Genomic DNA, 12,106 nt, shown 5'->3' with positions numbered 1-12,106 from the left:
TGTGGTGCTGATTATTCCCACTACCATGACCTTCAGAATTGCCAGGTGTGTTCAGAATGAGGATACATGCTGTATCTCAACTCCTGGAAACAATGGATCCACTATTAATATCAAATGGACCACAAGGCTCAACAGTTCCTCATATATTCTAATCAGTGTAAGAAAACAATATTTAGAATGCCAGTGAGATAGCACCAGCTTTGTACTTAGGACCCAGATTTTATTATGCAGCATATACAATCTGTCAGGATATAACTAGGCATGCAATGTTTTGTTTTCATTCTGTTTTTTAATAATCTATCAGAGCCTGGATGGCAGTGGTTGACAGGATAACTCTGAGAACATTTTCCAGGTTTGAATTCAGCTGTTTACTAGGGTTGTGACCATATGCAAGTGTTTCAACCTATCAGTACCTCAATTTTCTTACCTAGAAAAAATAAATAATGGTTGTCTGTCCCATAGGACAGTTTGGAGGATGAAAGTAACAAGTGTCAAAGGGCAAAATGTGCTTGGCACAGAGTGACAAATTTCAGCTATTATTTTCTCATTATTTCTAACATAGCTCACTAATTTTTATCTCTTTTAACTCCACAGCATAAAACTTCTATCCAAACATACAGTGAACTTTCATGTCTGTTAACTATCTTCTGTCTGGATCCTCTTCCTCTACTTCTCTTTTGCTGAGTCTTCTCATCCGTCAAAGTTTAGATTAAATTTTCTTTTCTGAACCAGAAACAGCTCTGAGTGCTGTGCCACCATGCCTACCAATAGGTCACAGTTTCAATGTCCTCCATGGGCATTGGGTCTTGGGGCTAGCCTGGACTATAGAATGCAGTAAGAAGGCCATTCTGCCAGGTGCCTGTGGCTCACATCTGTAAACCTAGCTACTCAGGAGAATGACACTTGAGGATGGTCCTTCCAAGCGCACTCAGGCAGGAAAGTCTGTGAGACTTTTCTTAGAAGCCTGAACTGGAGCTGTGGCTCAAGTGGCAGAGCACTAGCTTTGAGCTAAAAGGATCAGAGATAAGTGTGCAGACTCTGAGTTCAACTCTAGGGCCATCATTAAAACATAAAAAATAAATAATTTTTTTTAAGAGTGACATTTTAAAATTCTCAAGCTTCAGCCTTAAGAGGATTCTCAGCCTTCATTTTCTATTCTATCATGCTATGAAAAACCTATGACACAGAAAGAGGTTACATGGAATCATGAGCAGGTGAGGGGCGATCGACAAAAATCCCTTGATTAGCTTCCAGGTAATACCATTACCAACCTCTATGATAGGAATAAAACCCTTTGGATGATCCAGCCCAGCAAGTCCCAAATGAGTGCATCCTAGAAATCACCAGCTTATGAGCTTAGTCCACAGAAATTTGAGGGAAAAAAAGGATTCTTGCTTCAAGCCAGCAAGTGTGGATTTGTTTATTAGAACAACAGATATCCCAAACACTATCTGTGGAACTCCTGTTATTTCTTGGACTCAGCTCTCATTATACCATTCTACATTTTAGCTAAGAATTATAATGACAGAATTTGTAGATTGGTTTATAAAACTCCAGATTTTCATAACATTTAGAAGATATAGTAGATCCAGTTGTGGTGACTCACACCTGTAATACTAGCTACTTGGGAGACTGAGATTAGGAAGATCATGGTTCAAGGTCAGATTGGGCACATATAAAAAGATCTCTTTTTAACCAATAGCTGGGTGTGGTGGTACATGTCTGTTACTTCATCTGCATGCAACACTGAGTGTGGGAGAATTATGGGTCCATGCCAACCTGGGCAGAAAAGTTCATGAGATTTATTTTTATGAACAGAAGCTGAGTGTGATAGTGCTAGCTACAAAGGGAAAGGAAGCCTAAATAGGCAACTTGTGGTCTAGGTACACACATAGGAAAGAAGAAAGACCATATATTACAAGTAATAGTTTAACAAAAGTGCTTTTGGTGTGTCTCCACCTTAAAGCACCTGCCTAACAAGTGCAAGGACCTAAGTTCAAATCCCAGTACCAATGAATAAATTAACAAATAAATAAATAAGTAAATGAGAGAACATATAATAGAATGTCTTTAATCCTTTGTTCAACAAATAAGCCAGGCTTATTTGGTGGTTCATGTCTATATTCCTAGTTTTCAGAAAATGAAGGTAGTATGATCACAGTCTAAAGCTTGCCTAGATAAAAAGTGGGAGACTCTATCCATACTAAAGACAACAGACTTGGGGACATAGCTTAAGTAGTAGAGCACTTCCTTAGCAAATGCAATATCATGAGTTCAATCCTCAGTACTATCAAAGAAAAAGTGTCAATGTTTGATAGGAAATGTACTCATTACCTTGCTCATGTAACTGTAACCCCTATGTACAGTATTTTTATAATAAAAAAGTATTAAAAAATAAAATAGCAGACAGCAAGTTAGTATATGAATTGGAATTTTTGAAAGAGATTGTGAAGGAATGGTAGATAGAAGACTATTCAAATGAAAATAAATAATCCCAAAGTTGTAAAGTTCATTTTTGACATAACATCTTGTACATCTCATTGGTTTACAACTTTGTTGTGGCAGGTGGGGGGGAGGGCAGGAGGGGAGAAGGGATGGGAAGGGGAAACAAAGGAGGAGGCAACAATGCTTGATAAGAAATGCACTCATTACATTGCCCATGTAAATTGTAACCCCTCTGTATGGTATTTTCACAATAAATAAAAAAGAAAAAGAAAAAAAGAAGATAAATAATCCCAATGGAAAAGAAAAGAGAAAGTGTCATAGCATGAATGATATATGCATCATGTATATAATGAAACACACATGCAAGAAGGGGAGCGATAACACTAAACACAGGCTAACCATGGTGCTAACCACAGTGCTGTCTGGAGAAACAGGGGTGGGGCAGAGGCCCACAGTCACAGTTCAGTAATGGGGCACTGCTCTGGAAACACTAGGACAGGCATGCTGACAGTCAATAAAACTGCATGGCAGGTGCCTGGTGGCGGGCTAGTTTATGTACTTGTCTCTCTATTTAAAGTCTTCCATAATAAAAATATAAAAACAAATGAAATGCGGTATAACAGAGAACATTCCCAAAATAAATGACAACGGAGGTGATTTGCATATATTTCATTGAAGTCCTTTTTGAGAAACATGGCTTTATAGGAGCATCTGTTACTGTGTCTGGCTCCTTAACTTTTGGTGAGTCCTGCCTCTTTTCAGAGACTTAGTGAAATAAATTATTTCTACTATAGCAATAACATTTTTGGGGCCACACAAAACAGCAAATGTAAAGAATCCCTGAAATATAATTTGGTAACAGGAAATAAAATTAATGGTAAAATATTTAGGAAACTATCCAAAGTGGTTGCTCATTTCTGTAATCCCAACTTCTCAGCCAGCGAATGAAGGAGTATTACAAATTGGAGACTAGCCTGAGAAAAATTAGAGACGCTATCTCATAAACAAAATGAAAATAAAAGAGCTGGAGGTGTATCTGAAGAGATAGAAAGCTTACCTAGTATACCTGAGGGCCTAGATTCAATTTCCAGCACTGTTTAAAAAATAATGGAAAGAAGAAGGGAAGGAAGGAGGAACTGAAGGATGTTGAAAATAAGGGAGGAGGAACGAAGGGGGGTTATATCAGCAATGTGTTTATTCTAACCTGGCAACATGTATTACAGGACAGAAAATATCAAGTGATATACATAAATAAAATGTATTTAACCACCTTTTTCTACACGGTTGGTATTTTTTTTCTTTCCAAGTAGAAAAAAGAAAGGTTAATGATATTAATCAGCTTGGCAATTATCAAGCTATGCTTGAGGTCTTCAGAATATCAGAAGGTAAATCTCAAAAACAAAAACAATTCACTTTATGTCCCAGTATGAGTTTACTGGCCTGTCACTCTGGACATTCATATACTACCAACCTAAAAATATGATGTAATTATAAACCCTGAGATTCATTACAGGGCAGAAGAGATTAAAAAATATGGCACACAGAGAACTTTGCCTCTTGAAGAAAAGTCATGACTTCAGTAAGAGTCTCTCTTTTTTCTTTGTATTTCTTTTTATTGATATATGCATTTATCTTTATAGCTAACCCAAATTTATGTGTCTTTATATTCATACTCAGACATAATGACACTATTCTTACCAGTTTAATTAAAATAGCCATCTAAAAGACAGGAAACACAAGGCCAGGCAACATAGAGCACATCCATAATCCAAGCTCTTTGGGACTGAAGGATGGGGAGGATTACAGTTTAAGGACAGCCAAGAATAAAAGTAATCAAGATCTCATTTTAACAGACAAAATTGGCATGGTAGTTTTCAAGTGTATTCCCAGAGATGCAGAAAGAAGGAGGGAGAAAATAAGAAAAGGAGGAGGAAGAGAGAAAAAGAAAGGGGTTGTATTAGCAATGTGTTAATTCCTACCTGACAAATCATATGACAGGACAAATGGGTAGAAAGATCATAGTCTAAGGTCAGCACCAGACAAGCATTACAAATCATTCAAAACATAAAAAAAAAAACGCAGAAAGGAGGGCACAGATCAATTGGTAGAGCAGTTAAAGCGCATGGTTCACAGGAAACAGTGATTGAGCTCAACCCCAGAACAACAATAACAAAAAATTAGTCAACATGTCATTAAAAAGCAAAAACAATCTTAATTATAAAAAACAAAGTTAGACATCATGCTTCTAGATTTCAAAATACAGTACAATGCAAAACTAATAAAAAATACTAATTCACACACATTGACTAATTGAGAGTCCATAAATAAACACTATCTCTATGGTCAAAAGATTTTCAACCTAGTTGTCAAAAATATATAATCTCTTTCATAAATAGATGGGATATCCACAGATAGAAGGATGAGAATAGACCCTTATCTCCTCTTTATGCGAGAATCGACCCAGAAGAGATCAAAGTCTTCCACATCAGGCCTGAGAGTATGAAGCTACTAGGAAGATAGGTAAGACTCATTCTGCAAGTGCATGTGGATGTGGATGTGGGCAGTGATTTCATGGAACTGACCTGAGAAGCAGAAACAATGAAAGCAAAAACACATAAACAGGACTGCCTAGAACAAGAATGCTTTTGCTTACCTGGGGCACAACAGTGAGAGCTCTCAGACAGGAGGAACTACCTGCAAGTCATCCATTCAACACTGAACTAAACAGCAGCTCTCCTAGAAGATGGGCAACAAACATGAATAAATGTTTCCCAAAAGAATTCATTTAAATTGCATATGTGTGTGTGTGTCTGTGTCACACACACACACACACACACACACACACACACACGAAGCAATAGTGAACATCTCTAATCAGAGGAAAGCAAGCTAAACCAAAAGATATCCCTTCACAAATGTACAACTGGCTATTTTTTATGTTGGTACCAGGGCTGTTCCTAAGGTTTCTGGATTTGTTTTGTTTTTGCTCAAGGTTACTGCCAGAGCTCTAGCCAGTAGAGCCAGAGCTCCATTTTCTGGCTTTTTTGTTGGTTAATTGGAGATGAGAGTTTCATGGACTTTTCTGCCTAGTCTGGCTTCAAATCATGATCCTTAGATGTCAGCATCATGAGTAGCTAAGATTACAGGCATAAACCACTGCTGCCCCACTAGACTGGCTATTATAAAAGGTAAAATAATAAATATTGGGGAGTATGTGGAGAAAAGAGAATCCTTACACATTGCTGGTGATACTTTAAATTAGTATAGCTATTTAGGAAAACAGTATGCAAGTTGCTTAAAAAAACTACAATTGAATTGCCATAAGACCCAGAAATGCCAATGTTGGGTGCCTGCCCAGAGGAAATGAATTCAGTGTGCTAATGCAGGCTGCACTCTACATTTGCTAGCCAGAAGGTGGGACCTACCTAAGTGTTCATCAAGTGAATTTTACAAAATGGGCTGTGGGAGATACACACACACACACACACACACACACACACACACACACACACACACACACACACACACACACACACAAAATGGAATACTGTTCAGCCTTAAGGTATTAAGAAATTGTTACTGTAACAACATGGTTGAACACAGAGTACTTTATGTTAACTGAAACAACTCAGACACAGGAAAACAAGAACCACATAGTCTCACTGATATGAAGCATCTAAAAGGGTCGACCTCAGAACACAGTAGATGACAGAATGGTGGTTTCTAGCTCCAGCAGATATTGACTAATCAGGACAAAGTTACAGCAGTGAGTGCAGGTGTTCAAGTGCAAGAAAAGGCATCTGTACTTAATGACAATGTATTATGCATATCTGAGTAATGAAAAGGGAAGATTTTTGAATGGGCTCACCACAGATAAATAATAAAAATTTGGCATGAAAAGTATGCTAATTACCCTTGAACTATCACTCTGTATCCCATAAATATAAACAATTACTATTGTGCTAATTAAAAGAAAAGGAAAGAAAACAAGTCACATGACAAAGAACTAGGACAAAAACTACATAATATGAGATCCAAGAACAATGGAAAGACATGGGACAGAGTTCAATCATTTAGTTTTACTTTACATAGAATGCTAAATCATGTAAAATTTAAAAAGGCAAAGTCAAAACATCTGGAACTATCAATAAAGATGAAAAACCAAACAGCAAATCATAGATTTTAGAACTCATATAATCAAGTGCTACTTGTAACATGAGCAAAAATAATCCATCATATTTGAATAATAGAACTTTATAGTATATATAATGATTTATAGATATTCATGACCTTAAACTCTCAAAAAATCATAAATTACTTCTATTCAGTAAACCGTGACAGAAAATCACAGGAGAAATAACTTTAAGCTCTTGATTCAAAAATGCATCTAGTAAAATGAAGACAGGAATGTTTGGAAAAAATAAAATAAGGAGATTTGTGCTATTCATATTAAAACACAGTATAATGGCATTATAATTATAAACAAGTGAGGTAATATCATGAGAGCAGACATCAGATCAATGGAACAGAAATTAAATTATCTGCACACAAGCCTGGCACCAGTGGTTAATGCCTGCAATTCAGGAGACTGAGATCTGAGGAGCACTGTTTGAAGCCATATTAGGCAGACAAATCTGAGAAACTCTTATCTCCAATTAACCAGCAAAAAGCCAGAAGTGTAGGTGTGGCTCAAGGGGTGGAACATCACCATCTTGCAGTCATAAAAGTCAAGTGAAACCACTAGGTTCTGAGTTCAAGCCTAAGGCCTGGAACAAAATAATAATAATAACAATAATAATAATAATTTTTATTATTATTTCAACAATGTTTATCCTCACATCTGGACATTTGTCCCCAATGAATTAAATACCTTAAACATAAACCAATTTGTTATATTTACTTGGGCATGTTTAGGGCAACTTACAATTCTGCAACAGGTTTAACTTTCAACTGGCATTTTGTTATCTAAAAATTTTAAATCAATAACAGTATAAAAACAAAAGGCAGGGGCTGGGAAGATGGCTCAGTGGTAGAGCGCTTGCCTTGCATGCCTGAGGCCCTGGGTTCAATTCCTCAGCACCACATAAGCAAATGAAAAAAGCTGGAAATGGCGCTGTGGCTCAAGTGGTAGAGCGCTAGCCTTGAGCTGAAGAGCTGAGGGACAGCACCCAGGCCCAGAGTTCAGGCCCCATGACCCGACCCCCCCCCAAAAAAAAAGATTCTAAAAAAAAATAAAAATAGAAACAAAACAAAAGGCAAAAAATTGAAAAAATATACCAAATATGATGGTTGACAACATTAATATGAAAAATTGTATGTCAGGAAAAAACTATTATGAGAAAAGCTGTCCATAAGAAAGAAAACCAAGGGCTGGGATGTAGCTCAGTGGCAAAGCGCTTGCCTAGCAAGTGCAACGTCCTGAGTTCGATCCCCAGTACCAAAAAAGAAAAGTCGAAAAAAATACAGTTAAAAAAAAAGAAAGAAAGAAAACCAAATGACTGGTGGAGGCATTAAAAGGTGATTTCATCTTCTAACATCCAAGTAAATACCCATTGATGAAATAATATGTTACTTATAGTAAAGATGTATGGAAATGTAGCAATGAAGGCCTCTCTGCATAAGTAATATAAGCTAGTGTAAAAAAATTACGCATCAAACTGTCCTATGTGTGTGATTTCATAAAACAGTAAGTTTAGAAGTCCTCAAAGTTGAAAAGAATCAGAGAAGGCACTCTTAAGGCCTATAAATTGGCAGAATCACTTTCTAAAACAATTTGGCCATATCTAACAAGAGTCATAAAATAATATAGATCATTTGACTCAGCAATTTCCTTCAGGCTCTAGCCTAGAAAATATTCTGAAATCTACTAAAAGATTTATGTACAGAGATACTCTAGTTTTTATTCACATCAAAAATAGAAACTAGGTAAAAATAATCCAATAAAGAAATGAGCACATAAATCATAGCACAAGCACAAATCAAATATTATATTAAAATAGTTACCAAACTGTAATGGAATGTGAAAAGTATTACGTTATGCAAATAAAAAAGAAAGATTTCAAGACTATAAATAGTTAGATCCCAATAATTAAAAAAATATATAAATAAACAGCCGCAAGTGAATAGATTTGTTTCTGGAGCACTGTTGCCTCCTAGGACTTCTATTGTATTGCTAATCCCTCTTTAAGCTCAATTTTTGGTGCTCATCTGTTTGATAATCCATGGTAGTGTGCTACAAGGCTCCATCTCTAGGCAATTTCTTCATATTTATTCACTCATAAGGTGACCTCTGCAGATTCTTGAATGTAAGGATCCTGACAAATTGTGTGTTACATTGCATCCACATGTGTGCGCGTGTGCACACACACAGACACACACACACACACACACACATATACACACAATACAATCTCAGTCTCTCAAACTCATACAGAATTGCTTACTGGAATGATTATCAAATGGTCTACTAGCACCCCCAAGTTACCACGTAACTAAAAGGAAACTCCATCCATTTGTCTTTAATCATTGTTACCCCATCCCCCATTATCTCCCACTTATCTCTCCCTCTTTCCCTCCTCCCCAAGTTTTAATGTTTATATCCAACATAGTGTCAACTGAGTATCAATGTTGCTTTGGTTCTCTATTGTCCTGCTGTTTCTGTGATTCTCTTTGCTTTTCACATATTGCATAATCTTATTTGCAAAACACAAGGTACAAAAATATAAGAAAAATGAAGAAAAACAATAGAAAAAAAGAACAAACTACATACAGGGTCTAATAAGAACTTCTTGTTTGCATATATTGGAGTGCATGTTAATATGCTTCATTAGCTCCCCTATGACCCAGCAATCCCACTTCTGAATTTTATCCAAATGACCACAAACAAGGCCACACTAAAGCCACCAGTGCAACAATGTTCACTGTAGTATTATTTACCATAGCTAAAATATGGAACCAACCCAGAAGCCCCTCGGTAGATGAAAGGATCAAGAAAATGTTGTACAATGGAATTCTATGCTCCCATCAGAAAGAATAACATTGCTCTATTCAAAAGGAAATGGAAAGACTTGGAAAAAATTACATTAAGTGAAGTAAGCCAGACCCAAAGTAAAGAAGGTTCCATGATTCCCTTCATTTGTAAGAACTAGAATATGTATATGATAGTCTTAACAGGGGATCTCAATAAGACATCATGAATAATATCATGATTTTTAATGATATTCAGAAATACTTGGGGTACCTTTCAGGATATGCTCTACTAGATTATGCTCTATTTACCTTTGTGTTCTAGTTGCCATTCTCTCACTCCAATTTACACAAGAAATGCACTAGTACATGAGTGTAATTGATTGAAGATTTTCCCCCTTTTCTCTTCGTTAGTAACAAAATCCCAGAAGTACAGTTTCTAGACTGTCCTGAAGAAACATGGCACACAATGTATCCCAGATGGCACTTTCCAATCACTTAAGCACAAAAAAGAAATTTTTCATTATGAAGAATGCTGAACATTTTCAGCTCTTGAAAGCAGAAGAATGGCATATCCCTGCCCTCACATTCACAACTCCAGATCTCAGAAATGTGAATCTGCAATACAGAAAAGTAAAGAGAATTGTTTCTTGGATTTCTTTCCCAACCTCTCTTCTGCCCCAGTAGAGGAAGCTATGTGCATGAAAGTAATTTTCTCATCTCCTTGTTTCATCTCTGCCCTGACAATCACTTTCATATGTTAAAGTAGACTAAGTTCATGGCATTATTTTTCTTAAGCTACATGCAAATAATAAAAATCAGCCAGGACCAAAACCATCAGTCTCATTTCAATGAAATAATTAGTCTAAGCTATCTATTTCTAGATCCCAGATCAAATAGGAAAGTCAAGCTGGGCAGCAGTGGCTCATATCTGTGAATCTTATAACTCAGGAGGCTAACACTTAGAGGACTGAGGTTTAAAGTAAGCCCAGGCCTAAAAGTTAATGGAATTCTAGTTCCAATTAACAACAACAACAAAAATAGCCATACTAGAATGGGGTGAGATTCTCAGTCCTTAAGGACTGAGATATGTTTGAGGATATGTTTATGGTATTCACTCTCTGAGGTCAGTGCTGGCGGTGAGATCAAAGGTCTTTCCTAGGTGCACTGGGAAAAGGTACACTGTAGTCAACCACAGCCAAAACTGCTAAATTCTATTAAAATGCTATTCTACCTGGGTTTTCAGCCATTCAAAATGTTCTGGTGTACCATTTGTGCTTATTTCAGACTAAAATTAGACATATTATCTCAGCTCAAAAGGTACTAAAGGTTTGTGAAAAATATACTAAATATACTTTTGGAAAATTTAATTAGCCTGATGTTAAAAATAAATTTGTATTTCAAGACTTTTCAAACACACAGAGTACAAAATATGTGTTTGTGAGCATATACATATGTACACATATATTCATATATTCACATCCTTGTACACTGCTTGGATTTTTCAAGCCATCTGCTTACTTGAGCCATAAGAACTTTTCCTAAAAAGTAAAATAATTTAATGCTTAATAGCTATTTAAAAGCCTCTTCCTAGTTTAGTATATGAATTGTTTTATTGACAAAAAGTGGCAATGCAGAAAATTTCATCAATGTTTTTAAGTATGTTTGCATAAAATTACACAAGTATTGACATATCTTTTGATCCCCTCTGACTCTGGCTAATTGTCTCATTCTTAAATAAATTTATGTATTCACTCTCTCTGTGTCCCCCTTTCTCTCCTTTCTTTCTCTCTTTTGCTCTCTCTCTCTCACAACTCTCTCAATTGAGTTTACTAATTTTTTATTTGTAAATCAGTCTTACATTTATGAATTACATCTTTGTTATTTCTGTTTTCTAACATTAAGTTCTATATTTTATCTTTTTAATTATTCTTAGTTGCCTAAATTGCTATTTGTTTCAAGATACTTTTCTCCAAATATCTAGAGTTGATTGTTTGACTCATTTTCAATTTTTATTTTTAAATAATAAATATTTTAGGTTTATAAATAACAAAGTTTTGCTGCAACATAAAACTTGATATGTAATTTCAACTTTACTTTCTTAAAAATTGGTAAATGATTTTTTTCAGTACCTTCATTGATCTAGTGGTTTTGATGATTTACTGTGAAAATTGTCAGGGTTTTACAAGAGGGTAGCTGGTGGGTATTTGCTTTTTGCTGTGAATGTTCTAAGTCTGGGAAGGAATTTTATGACTAAGAGGTATAAGACATTAAAACCCTATGACCCTGTAGCTACTACCAGGTATCACTCCCTGCTACATGTTCCTTTTTAAATTAACCTATTCTCTATAAACACCTGCCAACTCTACCAACTCTGAATAGACCTTTTTATTAAAAGTTAGACTAAAATTTATCAAAAACAGTTTTTTTTAAGTATAGAGTAAAGAAAAGACTGTCAGTGTTCACAGTCCTTAATTCATTGCCCTCTAATCTCTCTGTTCATGGCCAGAGGACACAAATCCCAAGTGTCACAAAGAAAATACTGCATATAATACTTGAGTATCAGGGCTTTTGTCATATCTCCTTCTCTTCCTGCCTACCTACATAACTTCTTACATATTAATTCATAAGTAACCTCACTAGGGAGCAGTCAGGAGGATCTTTAAAGATGATACATACTACAGATGTTCATATT

At 35.9% G+C, this 12,106-nt stretch overlaps 1 protein-coding gene across 5 annotated transcripts in view; it reads right to left on the bottom strand.

The window, feature by feature from the left end:
* Znf385b (zinc finger protein 385B) overlaps nucleotides 1–12,106 on the bottom strand; it is a 398,961-nt gene that overhangs the window by 340,650 nt on the left and 46,205 nt on the right. The window contains exon 1 of one of the 5 annotated variants that reach the window (XM_070019850.1): nucleotides 5,099–5,171. The exons of the other annotated variants lie outside the window; for them this stretch is intronic. The gene's annotated coding sequence lies outside the window, so the exon portion shown is untranslated. Of the gene's footprint in view, nucleotides 1–5,098; nucleotides 5,172–12,106 lie in introns of those variants that run through there. 5 annotated transcript variants of the gene reach the window in all.

Source organism: Dipodomys merriami, unplaced genomic scaffold (assembly GCF_024711535.1).
Source record: "Dipodomys merriami isolate MVZ:Mamm:240054 unplaced genomic scaffold, mDipMer1.0.p SCAF_1, whole genome shotgun sequence".
Lineage (NCBI taxonomy): Eukaryota > Metazoa > Chordata > Mammalia > Rodentia > Heteromyidae > Dipodomys > Dipodomys merriami.
This window is presented reverse-complemented; position numbering and strand designations above follow the sequence as displayed.